We start from the raw sequence: 14,490 nt of genomic DNA, 5'->3' as shown, positions 1-14,490 counted from the left end.
CTTTGCGCTCAACTATAAGAGAAACACAGGCGAGCGGACGGGCAAGACGATGTTTTAAAAAGACGAGTCCGCAATGGGGCTAAGGGATCTTCCTTTTAACGCCTGCGGCACAGGGCTACTGAAGACGGACAGGGATCTACCCAGTTGAAAGGATAGAGAGAGGACCTTAAGTAAGCAGCACGTGACTTTCGAGTGAAAAACAAAAAAAAAACAAAAAAATAATAAAATTAAAAGACCCAACAACAAGATGAAGAGAAAATCACAAAACTGCCCCAGGTAAAACCCAGGTGAGAAGCTGCGGACTGCGCAACCTCCTTCATCTCCACTTTTTTTTTCTTTTACTTTCTTTTTCTTCGTTTCTGCCGCTAGAAAAACGCGCGACGTACCCACGAGAGACACGCACACGCCGGAAGACCAGAAAGAGGGACGGAGGAAGGCTGAGAAATTCCCCAACGGGCTTTAAGAGGACTCGCCACCAGCGGCTGGCTGCGTGAAAAGAGAATTTGTGAGCACGACGGTCACACAAGGCGACGGACTCCGTCCTGGCTCAACCAGACGCACAAGAAAAACAGCTCGGGGCGACAAGAAACTAGACAAGAAAGAGCTCTCAAACGCTCGGTTCTAACGGAACAGGCTTCTCGGCAGAGCGAGAAAGATGAGTCCGAAAAGGAAGAAGCAAAAAAAAAAGAAAGAAAGAATGGCCACCTAGCGAGGCTAAAGAGAAGTAGTTCAGAGATACCCAGAAGGCGTGACGAGCAACGTGAACTCGACAAAAAGGTGAAGAAAAGAGAGGGAGTGGGGAGGGGGGTGGGGGGAGGGGGGTGCAGCTGGTTAGCCGAGGAAAACTGCCCGAGGCTCGAACTTCGAAAGAGAGCGTCTCCACGGGAGTCAAAGAAGGCTCCCCGAGTACGGACACGCTTTCAAAGATTCATTCAGGTGCTGAAAGTTGCAATGACGGGAAGACGTCTACAAAACGTCTACAAAACATCTACAAAACGACGTGCGGACGACGAGCTGGTTCGTGGTGACAGCGCTCTACCTGAATGGAGGATGCCCACGTATTGAGAATTGAAGGAGGAGAAAGGAAGGCCTGCTAAACGCTGAAAAAACAAAAAGAAAGGAGTGCGCAGCAGGAGGTCCCCTGTCGTCGCTAAGGAAGGGAAGGGGGGAGGGGGCAGGGGGGGGGGGGGGAGGAAGGGCAGTGGCATTGATGACAACTGCGACGAAAGACGGCGGCCAAAAAAGGCGCTTTCGAGTGAAACCGCCGTCCTCGAACCATCAAAACTGCGACGGCCGGACCGGTAGAGACGCACTCTGGCCCCCGCCACTACATAACCATCGACCGTCGGCAGCCAGCCATCATCCGGTGGCCCACCGTCCTCAACGCCATGGGTTCAGTCAAGAAGACCTGCGTTCTGTTGGCTCTCACTGCCACCCTAGTGCTGGCGCTCATCACCACCGCCACAGGTAGGTGTGCCAGGCGCGGATACGGATTTCCCCCCGAGAAAGACTCGTTCCCATTTTCGAAGCACCCGCTCAAATTTGGCGCCCAGATAAATGTCTCCATGACGTCAAGCGATGTTTTGATTTACTGTTAAGTATTTCAATTTCGAAAAGTTTTAGAAAAGTTTTCAAGACCGTCTATGGTATAGTGGGACATGTATACTATGGGACGTGTGTCTCCTCTAAGCTTTTGAGAAGCTAATACAGACCTCTGAAAAAAAAAGCCACTCAGCTATGCTGCAATGAACGCTAACCATCAATGTCACACCTATAAAAGAGTACCCGAAGGGTTTCTTTCAAAAATTATTTTGCCCCCATTGCCTATGGAAAATGCATCTGATCGGTGGCCGAGAGCAGGCATGGGCAGCTTTTCATTGCGAAGGGAAGCTGACGCAGATGATGTCTCCTTGAAGGAGTTTTTGTGGAAGTAAATATTTCCGACCGAACCAAATGTACCGCGGCTGTCAATACGGAGTCTGCAAATCTGACGGTTCCAATTTTATGAAACCGTGCGGTGTAAAAAAAAATATGCCTAAGGGAGTGGTCAAACAGTCTCACTTTAGAGTTCGAAAAGGCGTGCGCTTTATTGAGAGCGAGAACTGAAGATCTGGCGGCTAGGCTGGCACTGCAGAGCAAGGGATTACTATCACTGCTAATTAAGGCGCTCTAAATTCTAGTAAGTGCCGCGAATCTGAGGAACAAAATGAGTAAAAAAGTGCTCACATGATTGCGGCTTTAACGTGTCCTCTACCGGAAGTTGGTGCTGGTTAGCGTGGTAACAGCGTTAAAACAGTGCAAACGTAGAACTGAGGATGAAAGCTTTGGAGTTAATCTTTTTATAAAAAATTCGTGAAGTCAACGTCATTTGTGGTGTTGTGGTGCAGCTTCGTGGCGCAGCATTCGCGGTGCAGCATTTTCGATGCAGCATTGCGGTGCAGCATTTGTGGTGCAGCATTTATGGCGCAGTATTTATGGTGCAGCATTCATGGTACGGCATTTATGGTAAGGCATTTATGGTAAGGCATTTATGGTGCAGCATTTATGGTGCAGCATTTATAGTGCAGAATTTATGATGCAGAATTTGTGGTGCAGCATTTGTGGTGCAGTATTTGTGGTGCAGCATTTGTGGCGCAGCATTTATGGCGCAGCATTTGTGTAGCAGCAATTGTGGTACAGCGATTGTGGTGCAGTAATTGTGGCGCAGCAATTGTGGTGCAGCAATTGTAGTGCAGCGATTGTAGTGCAGCGATTGTGGTGCAGCAATTGTGGTGCAGCAATTGTGGTGCAGCAATTGTGGTGCAGCAATTGTGGTGCAGCAATTGTGCTGCAGAAAAGCGGCGCGGACCGGATTGACACAAAAAATGGCTGCGTCAGGGTTCGCTCAGAAGTACACCCAAGAGGGGAGGGGGGCAACTAAACCGAAAGAGAAAAGAAATGAAAATTGCAACACCTTTATTATGTTCCGGACCATGCATTCCCAACGCCTCCTCGGGGCTGATTGTATCACAATTCATCATATTAAAAAAATAATAATAATACGAAACGTGCTGAAGACCATTGCTATGCGGCTCAATGCGGAATCAGGTGCAAAATTATTCGACTGAGTATTCGAGACGTTCGAGTAATCGCAGAAGCTTACTAAGCGCCCGATTAGTTCACGGTATAGTTAAGAACTACCTTAAGTTGCCGCGCCTCTGAGAGCAGTACAGAAACTACGTCGCTGGAGTTCCGGCTGCGTATGAGAACTGATCTCCCGTTCTCAATGCGCATCGAAAGTTTGCAGTTGTACCAGGTGGGATGTGTGACTGACTTCCCGTTAATGCTGCTGGCTCATCGGGAGAAGTCAAGTTGCATCTGCCCTGTCCTGTGTTAAGAAGAGCAAAACTTTGTCACTTCACCCAGGAGTGTAAAGGACATGTCGATTCGGTTCTGCGTTCCTTATCGAATCGCTGCGATAGTTCAGTTCCCAAAAGGTTGCAATGCAAAGGCACAGAGGTATCGATGGGTCTAAAGAGAACAGATGTGCTTGAACTCAATTCGAACGCGCTCACTACGGCGCCCCTGAAGGCCTCTAGATAATGACGATTTCAAAGTTCGCTCATTCAAGTCAGTTCGTTAAGTTCATATTTCGTACTGCAGAGCCTGAACTCACCGGTTAGAAACAAATACTATACAAAAACTGGTTAGCGAGAGGAAATATAAGCGGCGACAAAATTTCAAGCTACGCACTCACAGGTTAGTTGGTAAGGAAGCACCATGAAAAAAACAACACTGCTGTCGAAAAGCACAGCATAGTTGGTAAGGAAGCACCATGAAAAAAACAACACTGCTGTCGAAAAGCACAGCATAGTTGGTAGTTGGTTGGTTTATGGGGTTTAACGTCCCAAAGCGACTAAGGCTATGAGAGACGCCGTAGTGGAGGGCTCCGGAAATTTCGACCACCTGGGGTTCTTTAACGTGCACTGACATCGCACAGTACACGGGCCTCTAGAATTTCTCCTCCAAAGAAATTCCAGCCGCCGCGGCCGGGATCGAACCCGCGTCTTTTGGGTCAGCAGCCGAGCACCATAGCCACTGAGCCACCGCGGCGGCGCATAGTTGGTAAGGAAGCACCATGAAAAAAACACCACTGCTGTCGAAAAGCACAGCATAGTTGGTAAGGAAGCACCATGAAAAAAACAACACTGCTGTCGAAAAGCACAGCATAGTTGGTAAGGAAGCACCATGAAAAAAACAACACTGCTGTCGAAAAGCACAGCATAGTTGGTAAGGAAGCACCATGAAAAAAACAACACTGCTGTCGAAAAGCACAGCATAGTTGGTAAGGAAGCACCATGAAAAAAACAACACTGCTGTCGAAAAGCACAGCATAGTTGGTAAGGAAGCACCATGAAAAAAACAACACTGCTGTCGAAAAGCACAGCATAGTTGGTAAGGAAGCACCATGAAAAAAACAACACTGCTGTCGAAAAGCACAGCATAGTTGGTAAGGAAGCACCATGAAAAAAACAACACTGCTGTCGAAAAGCACAGCATAGTTGGTAAGGAAGCACCATGAAAAAACACCACTGCTGTCGAAAAGCACAGCAAAATTTTTTACCGTCGCAACAAATTTTTTTGAGAATTTTTGGCAATGAACTTGTAGCAACGACAGAACTTTTTGAAGTACCAACATAATTTCCGGCGATATTGTGTTTCCCTTTGTTGTAGAAACAGGACTACAGCAACATATTACCGAAAAATCTGTCGTTACCAAATAAAAAAATGTTCCATCGTATTTTAGGCAACATTCTGTCGTTTTGTTTTGTTTGTTTTTTACACTGGGAGCGGTTGGTGTCTGCGTGGTTACTTTACGCTGTACCCTGTCATTACGAGCGGCTTTCGCGAAAGAACCTATCGGCTTTCGCCATTCACCCGTGTAGTCGTGGGAACAACGCCAAGGATGAATGCTGATGACAACCAACGTTCTTTTTATTGAATGCTCAACCACTCTTGGAGCTCCGAGGGCGTTTACACGGCGTACTCGCAAGCAAATTGATTCGCAAGCCGGTCAAAGAATAAACAGTTTTACAGCACGCTGGCTAAACCAAAAGGTGCTCCAGTAACTTGTTTAAGAAGGGAAGATTGTCCACTCCGCGAACTGCAGCTAACGACGTGATTTTCGCTAACCAAACCACGGACCGGATTTTCGCGAAATCTTCGAAGGACCCATGAGTGCGAGGTCAACGCCTAACGAGGTGTCTTGCGTATGCGATTAAACTTAAAGATTTTAGCTCGAGGCTTTGGTAACCGGCTTCGATCTTTACATCGGGATCCTCGTGGAACTTGAGGGAAGTGAAGATAGGCATTTGTTTTAAGGCTAAAGCCTTTAATGACTCATCATTCCGTCCGTCCGTCAGACCAATAGCTGTTAATCATCTCGTTGACGTCATCAGTGGTGTAATACGCTATAACCAAAAATCACTGAATTGACTGTGGCACAGTATGTCGTAATCATTAATCAGTCACTAATTAGTACAAGTAGTAATTAATGAGTAATTCGTTATTAGTGCTTAATCATTAAGTGGTACATCGTAACTAAATAGTGTCTAGACATTAAATGACTACTTATAAGTAGTCATTAATTGGTTATTAGTAATTGACTAGTAATTAGTAATCGATTTACGATTAGTCCTTAATTGGTAATTGGATCATCGCATGGTTGGTGGCGCTCGCGTCGCTCCTTACTGCGCTCCTTGGCGTCTTGGTGACGCCACTCATAAACAGCATTCAATCAGCAACAGAAGCAGCCAAAGTAACACAGAAAGGCTTTCGTCTCGCGCACCTTAGATCGTCAGTGTCCTATAAATTTTTTTCCTTACTTTGCAGGACAGGAAATGGGTGAGCCTCCGCAAGGACGCGGGTGAGTGAATTCTTGCAGCGATCGCTCGTGTCTCAACGGCAATGGCAACCCGCGCATGCGAACACATCTCTGGCAAAATTTTAAGGCGAAAGCCTTTAATGGCTCATACTGTGGTCAGTTAGCAAAGGGTGTCACACCTTTGGCAGCGTGTTAACTCGGGAACTAAAAAAGATAGGAGAAAACGAATGATTGATTCCGATAATGGAGGAAAAAATGAACCTAGAAGCAACGTCTGATGACTGTAGAGTAATTAGTTAATTAATTACCGTCAAAAATGTCGAAATTGCGTCGAAATAGCGAGGACGTCGATATAGCCACGGGAACAGTGTGACGTCACATCCACAGGAAGTCGTCACGGCATAGTGAAAATTGCCACAGAACTGTCGGAAAAACGTTGGATTTGTGTCAAATTAGATGGGAAACTGTGCAATTAAGCGTAATCACCCCTTAAGATCCCCGAAAGATGTATAATTTGGGTATCGATATAGCCACGGGAACGATGTGACGTCACATCCACCGGAAGTCGTCACGGCATAGTGTCCTCGGCTTTCGGCTCTCAACACTTTAGTTGCCAAAGTGTCCTCGCAATTTTCTTGAAGTACTACCTACTCAATCAAAACTGCGCAGGCCACCCGGTTGGCCACTTGGCAACTTAGCGGTTCTCGTTGAGCTCCTAAGCACAGTATGTGTGACGACAATAGTTCCCCTCGCGCCAAATTGATTCTAAGCGCTGGCAACGTAAAACCACCCGTACTTCACTGCCCAGAGGCACACTAAGTGGCCAGCATATTTTTGACAAGGGCTGTACGTTTTTGAAAGTACAGTCGTGAGCAATATAAAACGGAACAAACGTTTTTTCTTTTTTTTTTAGAGATTGTGAACGTTCTTATTTCTGCACTAAATTTGAGAATTATTTTTGGATATTATAGGCCGAGAGGAAAACTAGTTAGAAAACTGCAAAAAAAAAACTAATCTTTTCACACATAACTATTGAGCCATCGATAAATAAATGTTCCACCTCTGCTCTCATATTGCAGACGATAAATTCTGCAAGAGGCTAATAACTGGAATGTTTCCGCCAGTACAAAAAGTGGGCCAGAATTACACTGTCTGAGAGGTGAACAGGGTTTTGCTTGTTTTCTTCTTGTATGCCGTATTTCCAAACCGCGCGCTCGGTCGCCAAAATCGATAAACGAATAAGCCCCTTCGCAAACCGTTCTATGCAAAGGACCTCAGTAAGCAGTGCAAGTGACGTCGGTGGTGTCGGCTGTCACTCAAAGGGAATTAAATTAATTCCGTATGCGTCTGAAACAATTTGCTTACAACTGGCCAGAAGCAGCGGACCTGTCGAAACGTTTTCCAAGCTTGATGTAGCTGACAGGCTCAAATTTCACTGATTTCACTGGCTCAAATTTCAACATTAAGAGAGATGTTCGTGCTGAAAAAAAAATATCAAAACACTGAGACAGCGTATGAGTATCGGGCGTTAGCAATGTCGAACGAATATTGCGTCATTAGGTTGGTTGGTTTATGGGGTTTAACGTACCAAAGCGACTAAGGCTATGAGAGACGCCGTAGTGGAGGGCTCCGGAAATTTCGACCACCTGTATTGCGTCATTAGCCATCTTCGCTATATACGGCACAAATTGTTTGTCATATCCGGGTATCTACTTTTTTTGATACCAGCGTATACAGTGCAAGAATACAAATCGTTTGGCACCACTTGGAATGTCCTACGTCAATTAGTTTGGCCGTAATGGACGTTTGAAGTTTCAAGAAGTCACGGTTTGGGGAGCCAAAGGTCGTCGGTGCGAATCCCTACAATATATCACGCTTTGATTCGATTAGTAATCTTATGCTCAGTGACGCTCTGGCTCGTTCGATACCACTCCGAACATACTACGCCAATTAGGTGGTGCGCAATCTATGTACCAATGGTACCAACACTGGTCCCACTTGTATGGATTGTGTTTCATACTAACGCGACCTTGAGTAATGTGAGTAGTATAGCTAACGCTCTGAACTACGGGTTTCCTCAGATTATTGCGCACACTAAGGTGCGGCTCCTTGAGTGATGATGCCGTTCGTAAGAAGGCTTCATTTATATATGCAGCGTTTCACGACAGTTCTTGTGCGTCAAAGATATCTCGCCTAAAGGACTTATTCTAGGGTATACAGACTGCCGCGACATCTGGGGAACGCCGCTGAACCAGCTTGAGCTGCATAGAAATTACTGCGCAAAATTAGTATGCGCAAAGCCAGAGAGATCTTGCTCGACCCCGATAGAGGACGCGTATATCTGCAAGCTTCCAAAATAAGTGTCCTGGAAGCAAGCATAAACTACAATCCGAATTTCAAGATTTAAAAAAATAATAATTTTAACGCATTTATGACCGCCTTTCCAGACCCCAAGGATTCGGCTTCAGGCCCCCACAACAGTTCGGAGGCGCTTTCCGTGGACGCCGATCAGACTTCGATATGGCTGGGTAAGAAAGGCGACTCATTTGTGCATTCTATAACCCACCGCTCTGTAAACGGTCATCACAATAAACAACCTACGCTAGTGCGTCGTTGCTCTCCGACGCGCGGAAGTACAAAAAATTATAGACGATGGATACAATTGATGCAGAAGAGTTTGCGTTAGCATTAGTGTATCCCCCACCCCCAGACGGAGAAGCTGCTGCCGCTGGCAGGTTCAGACCATGCGCTCCTGCGATACGCCGTACCGCCTCTCCACTCTCCCGATCCAATCAAGTAATCACAGTGGGACGCACTGTACTTCCACCCGTCGCCCTTTACCTCCCACCCTCTCTTCGGTTACCCACTCCCTCATCTTCCCCGAAAGTGGCGGGGGGCACTTTGTTCTCTTCACTTTGCCTGCCACCCGCCACTCGTTGCCTCCCAACCTACACCAACTACACCAAATCTACATCAATTTGCCCAAACGTCTGCTCTACTACAGTTAGCGTAAATTGGTAAATTGGCAAATTGGTTTTTGAGGAAAGGAAATGGCGCCGTATCTGTCTCACATATCTCAGCGGACACCTGAACCGCGCCGTAAGGGAAGGGAGGAAGGTAGGAGTGAAAGAAGAAAGAGAGAAAGAGGTGGCGTAGTGGAGGTATCCGGAATCATTTCGACCACCTGGGGATCTTTAACGTGCACTGACATCGCACAGCACACGGGTGCCTCTTGCGTTTCGCCTCCATCGAAACGCGGCCGCCGCGGTAGGGTTCGAACCTGTGTACTCCGGCTCGGTAGACGAGCGCCTTACCACTGAGCCACCGCGGCGGGTTCAGTTAGTGTCGCAACCCCTGTTTGTCTTTAATCTCCCACTTTCCCTCGCAATGGAAAGGGGATTAACCTCCCTCCACTCTACCACCTATCAACCGAGCCTTTAGACGGACGGACACCAGATTTTTTCAGACATGGAGGGTTCTAATGCTAACGCATCAAAGAATTGGCGGTCTGCAGTTTGTCCCTTTCTCTCGCATCACAGGTTCCACCAGGATGCCCGCAGGGAAGCCCAGGGACCTTTCCGCGGCAGACGGGAGGCGTTCTTCGGAATGCAGGACGAATAGAGTGCGCCCCACTCGACAGCAGCGATGGAGCCTCCCAGCAAGGCATCCACCACGCGATAAGCCACGCCGTGACTCGGAGCTCGCGCGCGCAGAACTTTTTTTGTGTGTCCCTGGATAAAGGTGCTAAAGGTATGGGGAAAAACAACTCCGTGTGCCTGTCTTCATCGCTTCGGTGACGGCTGCACGGTGGCACGGCGATTCCTCGCCAAACTGCCGTGCGTTGCAGCCGTACAGGAGACCCCCTCACGATGTCCTTCCCGTCGTCCACACAGAAGTTCCTCTTTCTCCGCATCCCTATTCGGGATGCCAGCATACAGGTGCAGCCAATATGAAAGACAACACTGCTATCACGCTGAACTGTAAGTTTATTTTACGACGCTAGCAGTAAATAGGACGTGTGTTAATTCTACAACATTCGAAGTTCGCAAAAGTGCAGCTCTGCAGAGGATATGCACTGGTGCAGGGCAGGGGTAGAGTGACTTCGGAGGCCCTCGCCCACAACTCAAGACAAGCGTGTCGTCTAACAACGCAGCAGAACTCGCCATAACATCCACATACAGTCCAAGTCTCCTTCTTAACAAAGCTCTCACGTGAAGTGGAGCGCGGACTGCATCTCGAACTGCTAAGCCCACGATTCAGAGCCATGCTCGAAGAACACAACCGACGTCATAGAAATGATATCAGTTAAAAGGGAAGGACCAACAACGTCCTTCCTCAAAATTGTAGATTCGAAACTATCAGGAGTTGAACGCACGTTGACTTTGTTTACTCTCGTGCTTGCAGTTCAGTATTACCGGATTGCTCATTGAAAGATCAGCGTCAGTTACGGGCTTATATAAGAGAAGTTAAATGACTCCAGTTCTTGCTAAACCAACACGCGAGGTTGCGAGGCCAATGACACCGCGATGCTTAATTTGAAATCCCGTGAGCACCCGAACTTTAATACCTACACAGCATTTAGACGAATGCGTATCTACTGAAGAAGCGTTGATGACTGCATATGCCAAGGTCGTGCATACAATATACAAACCTATTTGCACAGTTGACAGCTTTTACGCGCATTCATGAAATGATTGAAAATATCCTGCTATTCGCCTCTGCCTGCCATGTCCTGCTTGCATCACATCGCGTGATATCGCCTACCAACTCTAACCACCACAAAAACCCATCGTAGCAACGACGTCCCGAGCCTTCGGCTAGTGCTGCGACGTTCAATGATGTGTACACTGTACGCCCTGTACACATTCATTTCCTTCCGCAGAAACGTATCGGCTTTGGAGTTTGCCGATACATCAGTACCAATTTCTTTACTCAATCGACTCGCATCTTAGATCAAAACTCTCACCCAGAATTCCTCGCCATCTGGAAACACTTTATCACCGACTTCATCTGAATGCTACACATACAAACGGCTTGCGATACGGTTTTGGACAAATGAACAGTCCGCATTGTGACAACTGTGCATCGATAGAAACTGTGGAACATATCCTGCATGAGTGCCCTGCATATGCTAACGAGCGTGCGTACTATGAACATTGCATGCAGAAGCTCTGCCCAGTGCCCCTAACAATGGACAAAGTTTTAGGTGCTTTAGCCTGCCTTAGGCAACAGAGACTTGCAATGAACTTTCCATTTACATATTTAAAAGACATTGGACATCTCGATAAGCTCTAAATTCACTTGCACGTTACCTTCATGCATTCTTCAAGCAGTGAACTTCGTCAGCCCATTTGTCGGACTATGCACTCCATCATTCCATAGGTTAAATCAATACTCGCCGTTGCATCTTTAGTACCCATTTCATGGCTGCACTTTATCTTCATTTTTTTTACCTTTTCCACACTGCTCTCCTGTCTTTATCTCCCAAATTCCCCTCCCTACGCAGTGTAGCATGCCAACGATTTTTAAACGCCGGCTCAATTCCCTGTATTTCATTAAAGAGTTTCTCTCTTTCTCCCTCTCTCTCTACACATTCAGCGAAGAGCAACGAAGACGCTGTTTCTTTTACTCAGGACACGCCTTAGAATTATTGCTTTCTGGCTCCTGTATTGAACTGCTATGGTAGTCATGGCCACGTAGACTTTCAACGATCACAAAATGACAACTCCTTGCACAATGTGTCGCGTGAAAAACAGCGACCAGTCACGCAAGAAGCCGACTGGACGACTCGTACGAACGCCACCAGCGCATCTTCAGAATGCCCAGTGCACTTGGCGTCGCAAGGGTGTTGTTCAAGTGAGAAATGTCGACTCGTCAAGCACAACTTTCTTCAGTTTAGTTGAGGAGACCGCGACGGAGTCCTGAGTACAGAAGTCGTCAGAAACACGAATACGATGAAAACATTTCGGCCTCTTACCGTGAACACCGCGAGAAAGGAAAGGGCGACGGGTAAGACGCAGCAAGAAGAGGAGTACGCCTACCTGCAAAAACAACACAAAAGAAGCGAGTCAAATATTAGACGCTGAGTATGTTAACACGGACACATGTAGACGCACAGAGACGAACCTAATTCGCACGGTACTCTACTACAGCAAAGCATGAAGATTAAGCATGAAGAACACAAACACATGGCGCCATACACCCAAGCTTTCCAAGACGTACACAATGGCTAAGCTACATTTGTGAGTACAACGTAGATACAAGTGCCAGTATTATAAAAGGGAACACGAATGTTCAAACTCAATAGCAAGATTTATTTTGCATCTGCCTCAAATTTAAAAGTGCATTCAGTGGTTCACGCGTCAGGAGACCTATTTACAAAAACCAAACTGTAACTGTCGTGCGCACTCACACCTCTCATTACACCCTTACATGCGACGTCAACATCATTCCGTATACACAAAACCTGGCCAGCACCGCATCTCGTCTTTCATTCCCTAGCCCATAGAAACTAGCCCTTATGGGTTAAAAACATCCTTAAATGATCGTACGGAAATACTTTCCCATGGAGAACTAAACATTTGCACAATAAATCTATCAGCCAGCGCCTTCCATTTTATATAATCGTTCACTTTTTCTTTCTTTTTTTTACAGTCCCCCCTTTCTAAGCCTTGATGCAATATACACCGCTTTAGAAAATCCGTTGATGGATACGAGTCCACAACTTTATGGCACCACTGGGTCACGTTGGTTAAACCGGGTTTCAATTGCAGCTCTTGCATCTGAAACCCAATTAAGTTGCCAGAAACTCTAACGTTAATGATGTCTCCGCCGGAAAGCCTGGTGGGTACTGAAGAGCACACTGAACGCTCAGACATCGGAGTGAAAATGACGCTCAGAAATAACTACGATGACTCACTGAGTGAACATAATGAGTACCCATTCTCGCTCGTTTCAACCATAGTTCTACTTTTAACCACGACAGTTGTCCTGGCATTTAAAATAACGCCACACAACCCTGCTGAAGAAAAATGCGTGATGCAATAATCTCATACAGGCTTCCTCATATAAATGTCAGAGAATTTGGTGACACTGTATGACATCAGTGTGGCCAATATATGATTTTCAAAAATGAAATACATTTGTACGACATTTGTTTGATAATTGTATGACATATGTATGACGAACTGTATAAGGTTATTGCATTGAAGAAAAGTGGTTGACACAATAATCTCATACAGGCTTCGTCATACAAATGTCGTACAATTTGATGACATTTTATGACATCTGTGTGGCAAATATATGATTTTCAAAAATGAAATACATTTGTACGACATTTGTTTGATAATTGTATGGCATATGTATGACGAACTGTATCAGGTTATTGCATTGAAGAAAAGTGGTTGACGCAATAATCTCATACAGGCTTTGTCATACAAATGTCGTAGCATTTGTTGACATTGTATGACATCTGTGAGGCAAATATATGATTTTCAAAAATGAATGACATTTCTATGGCATTTGTTTGATAACTGTATGGCATATGTATGACGAACTGTATCAGGTCATTGCATCATACAATTTTTTTTCAGTAGGGAATCTAAGGCAAATTCAAATAAAAAGACAGGGAGGAAGAAGCACGCGAGTGGTCTGGAGAAGGTGCTTCAGAAAAACTTTCCTATAGGTTGCGAAAGGTAGAAAGTTGGTTGAGGCCGCCAGAAGAGTGGCCCCCGTCGCCTACACCCCTACTATATCCCACGCACGGTTGAGAAGGACACAATAAGAAAGAAAACAACAGAGAGAAGTAGCGCTCGAGAAACGAGTGTCCGAGCACAGCGTAAGTATAAAGTATACAATGTTGCAAACACTTGCCACGCGGGGCTCGTCAAGTCGAGAGGCGAAGGATTAGGGGGAGAGGCCTATAACCCGATACGAAACGGCTAATGACAGTGGGAGGGGGGGGGGGGGGGGGGGGACGAGGGGAGGTAGCGTGCCATGATCGCCATCACCGAAAGCTCGCCTGCAGCGAGCGCCATTAGCGCCTCTTTGCGCGCGTTACAGTCGCTGCCTAGCCATCAGCGACAATCAATGCGAGACACGCTGATTACGAAACAACGCGAACATATACCGGCGACAACACAGATGAAGGGTGCTGGATGTCCACTCATCACCACGCGTACGTCTCTGTTACACCCCTTGTTTTGCGAATTCTTTCGTAATCAGGGGGGATACGTATCAACCGGACGGCTATTTGGCGATGCTTGAGAGAGATTTGAGAATGACAGGGTAGTCTGGTACTCAGCGCCTGCGCTTTATCGCCGAAATGCCGCATTACAAAAGAACGGGCCCGCAATCAACTGATCACGAGAGATCACCTACGGCAAAACGGGCGAGCAAATGACACTGAAGGGTATAAATACTGTAATTGCATCTGCTCGGGAACTGCGCCACGCATAGTTCGAGTCCGCCTTTCATGTTTCACCTCCTCCTCTTTTCTCTCTCTTTTGTGCTGGCTAACCTCCCATCTTTCTTTCCTTTCTCCTCTCCATCTCTCCTTTTCTGCTTGAGCGTAATTCTGGAGAGTTGTAACATTCGCCAGTATTTCTGTATTTTTCTCTCGCATTGTA

At 46.5% G+C, this 14,490-nt stretch overlaps 1 protein-coding gene and 1 long non-coding RNA gene across 2 annotated transcripts in view; one reads left to right on the top strand and one right to left on the bottom strand.

The window, feature by feature from the left end:
• LOC149332125 (beta-1,4-glucuronyltransferase 1-like) overlaps positions 1 to 14,490 on the bottom strand; it is a 317,740-nt gene that overhangs the window by 206,021 nt on the left and 97,229 nt on the right. The window lies entirely within an intron of this gene.
• On the top strand, positions 1,215 to 9,625 carry LOC149332127 (uncharacterized). Its single transcript, XR_016284874.1, has 4 exons — positions 1,215 to 1,467; positions 5,872 to 5,905; positions 8,311 to 8,391; positions 9,403 to 9,625. It is a non-coding gene; the product is annotated as an uncharacterized LOC149332127 (long non-coding RNA).

This window comes from Amblyomma mixtum, chromosome 8, assembly GCF_055824585.1.
Source record: "Amblyomma mixtum isolate Tamu chromosome 8, ASM5582458v1, whole genome shotgun sequence".
NCBI lineage: Eukaryota > Metazoa > Arthropoda > Arachnida > Ixodida > Ixodidae > Amblyomma > Amblyomma mixtum.
Note: the sequence above shows the minus strand (reverse complement) of the source record. Positions and strands in the feature narration are given on the sequence as shown.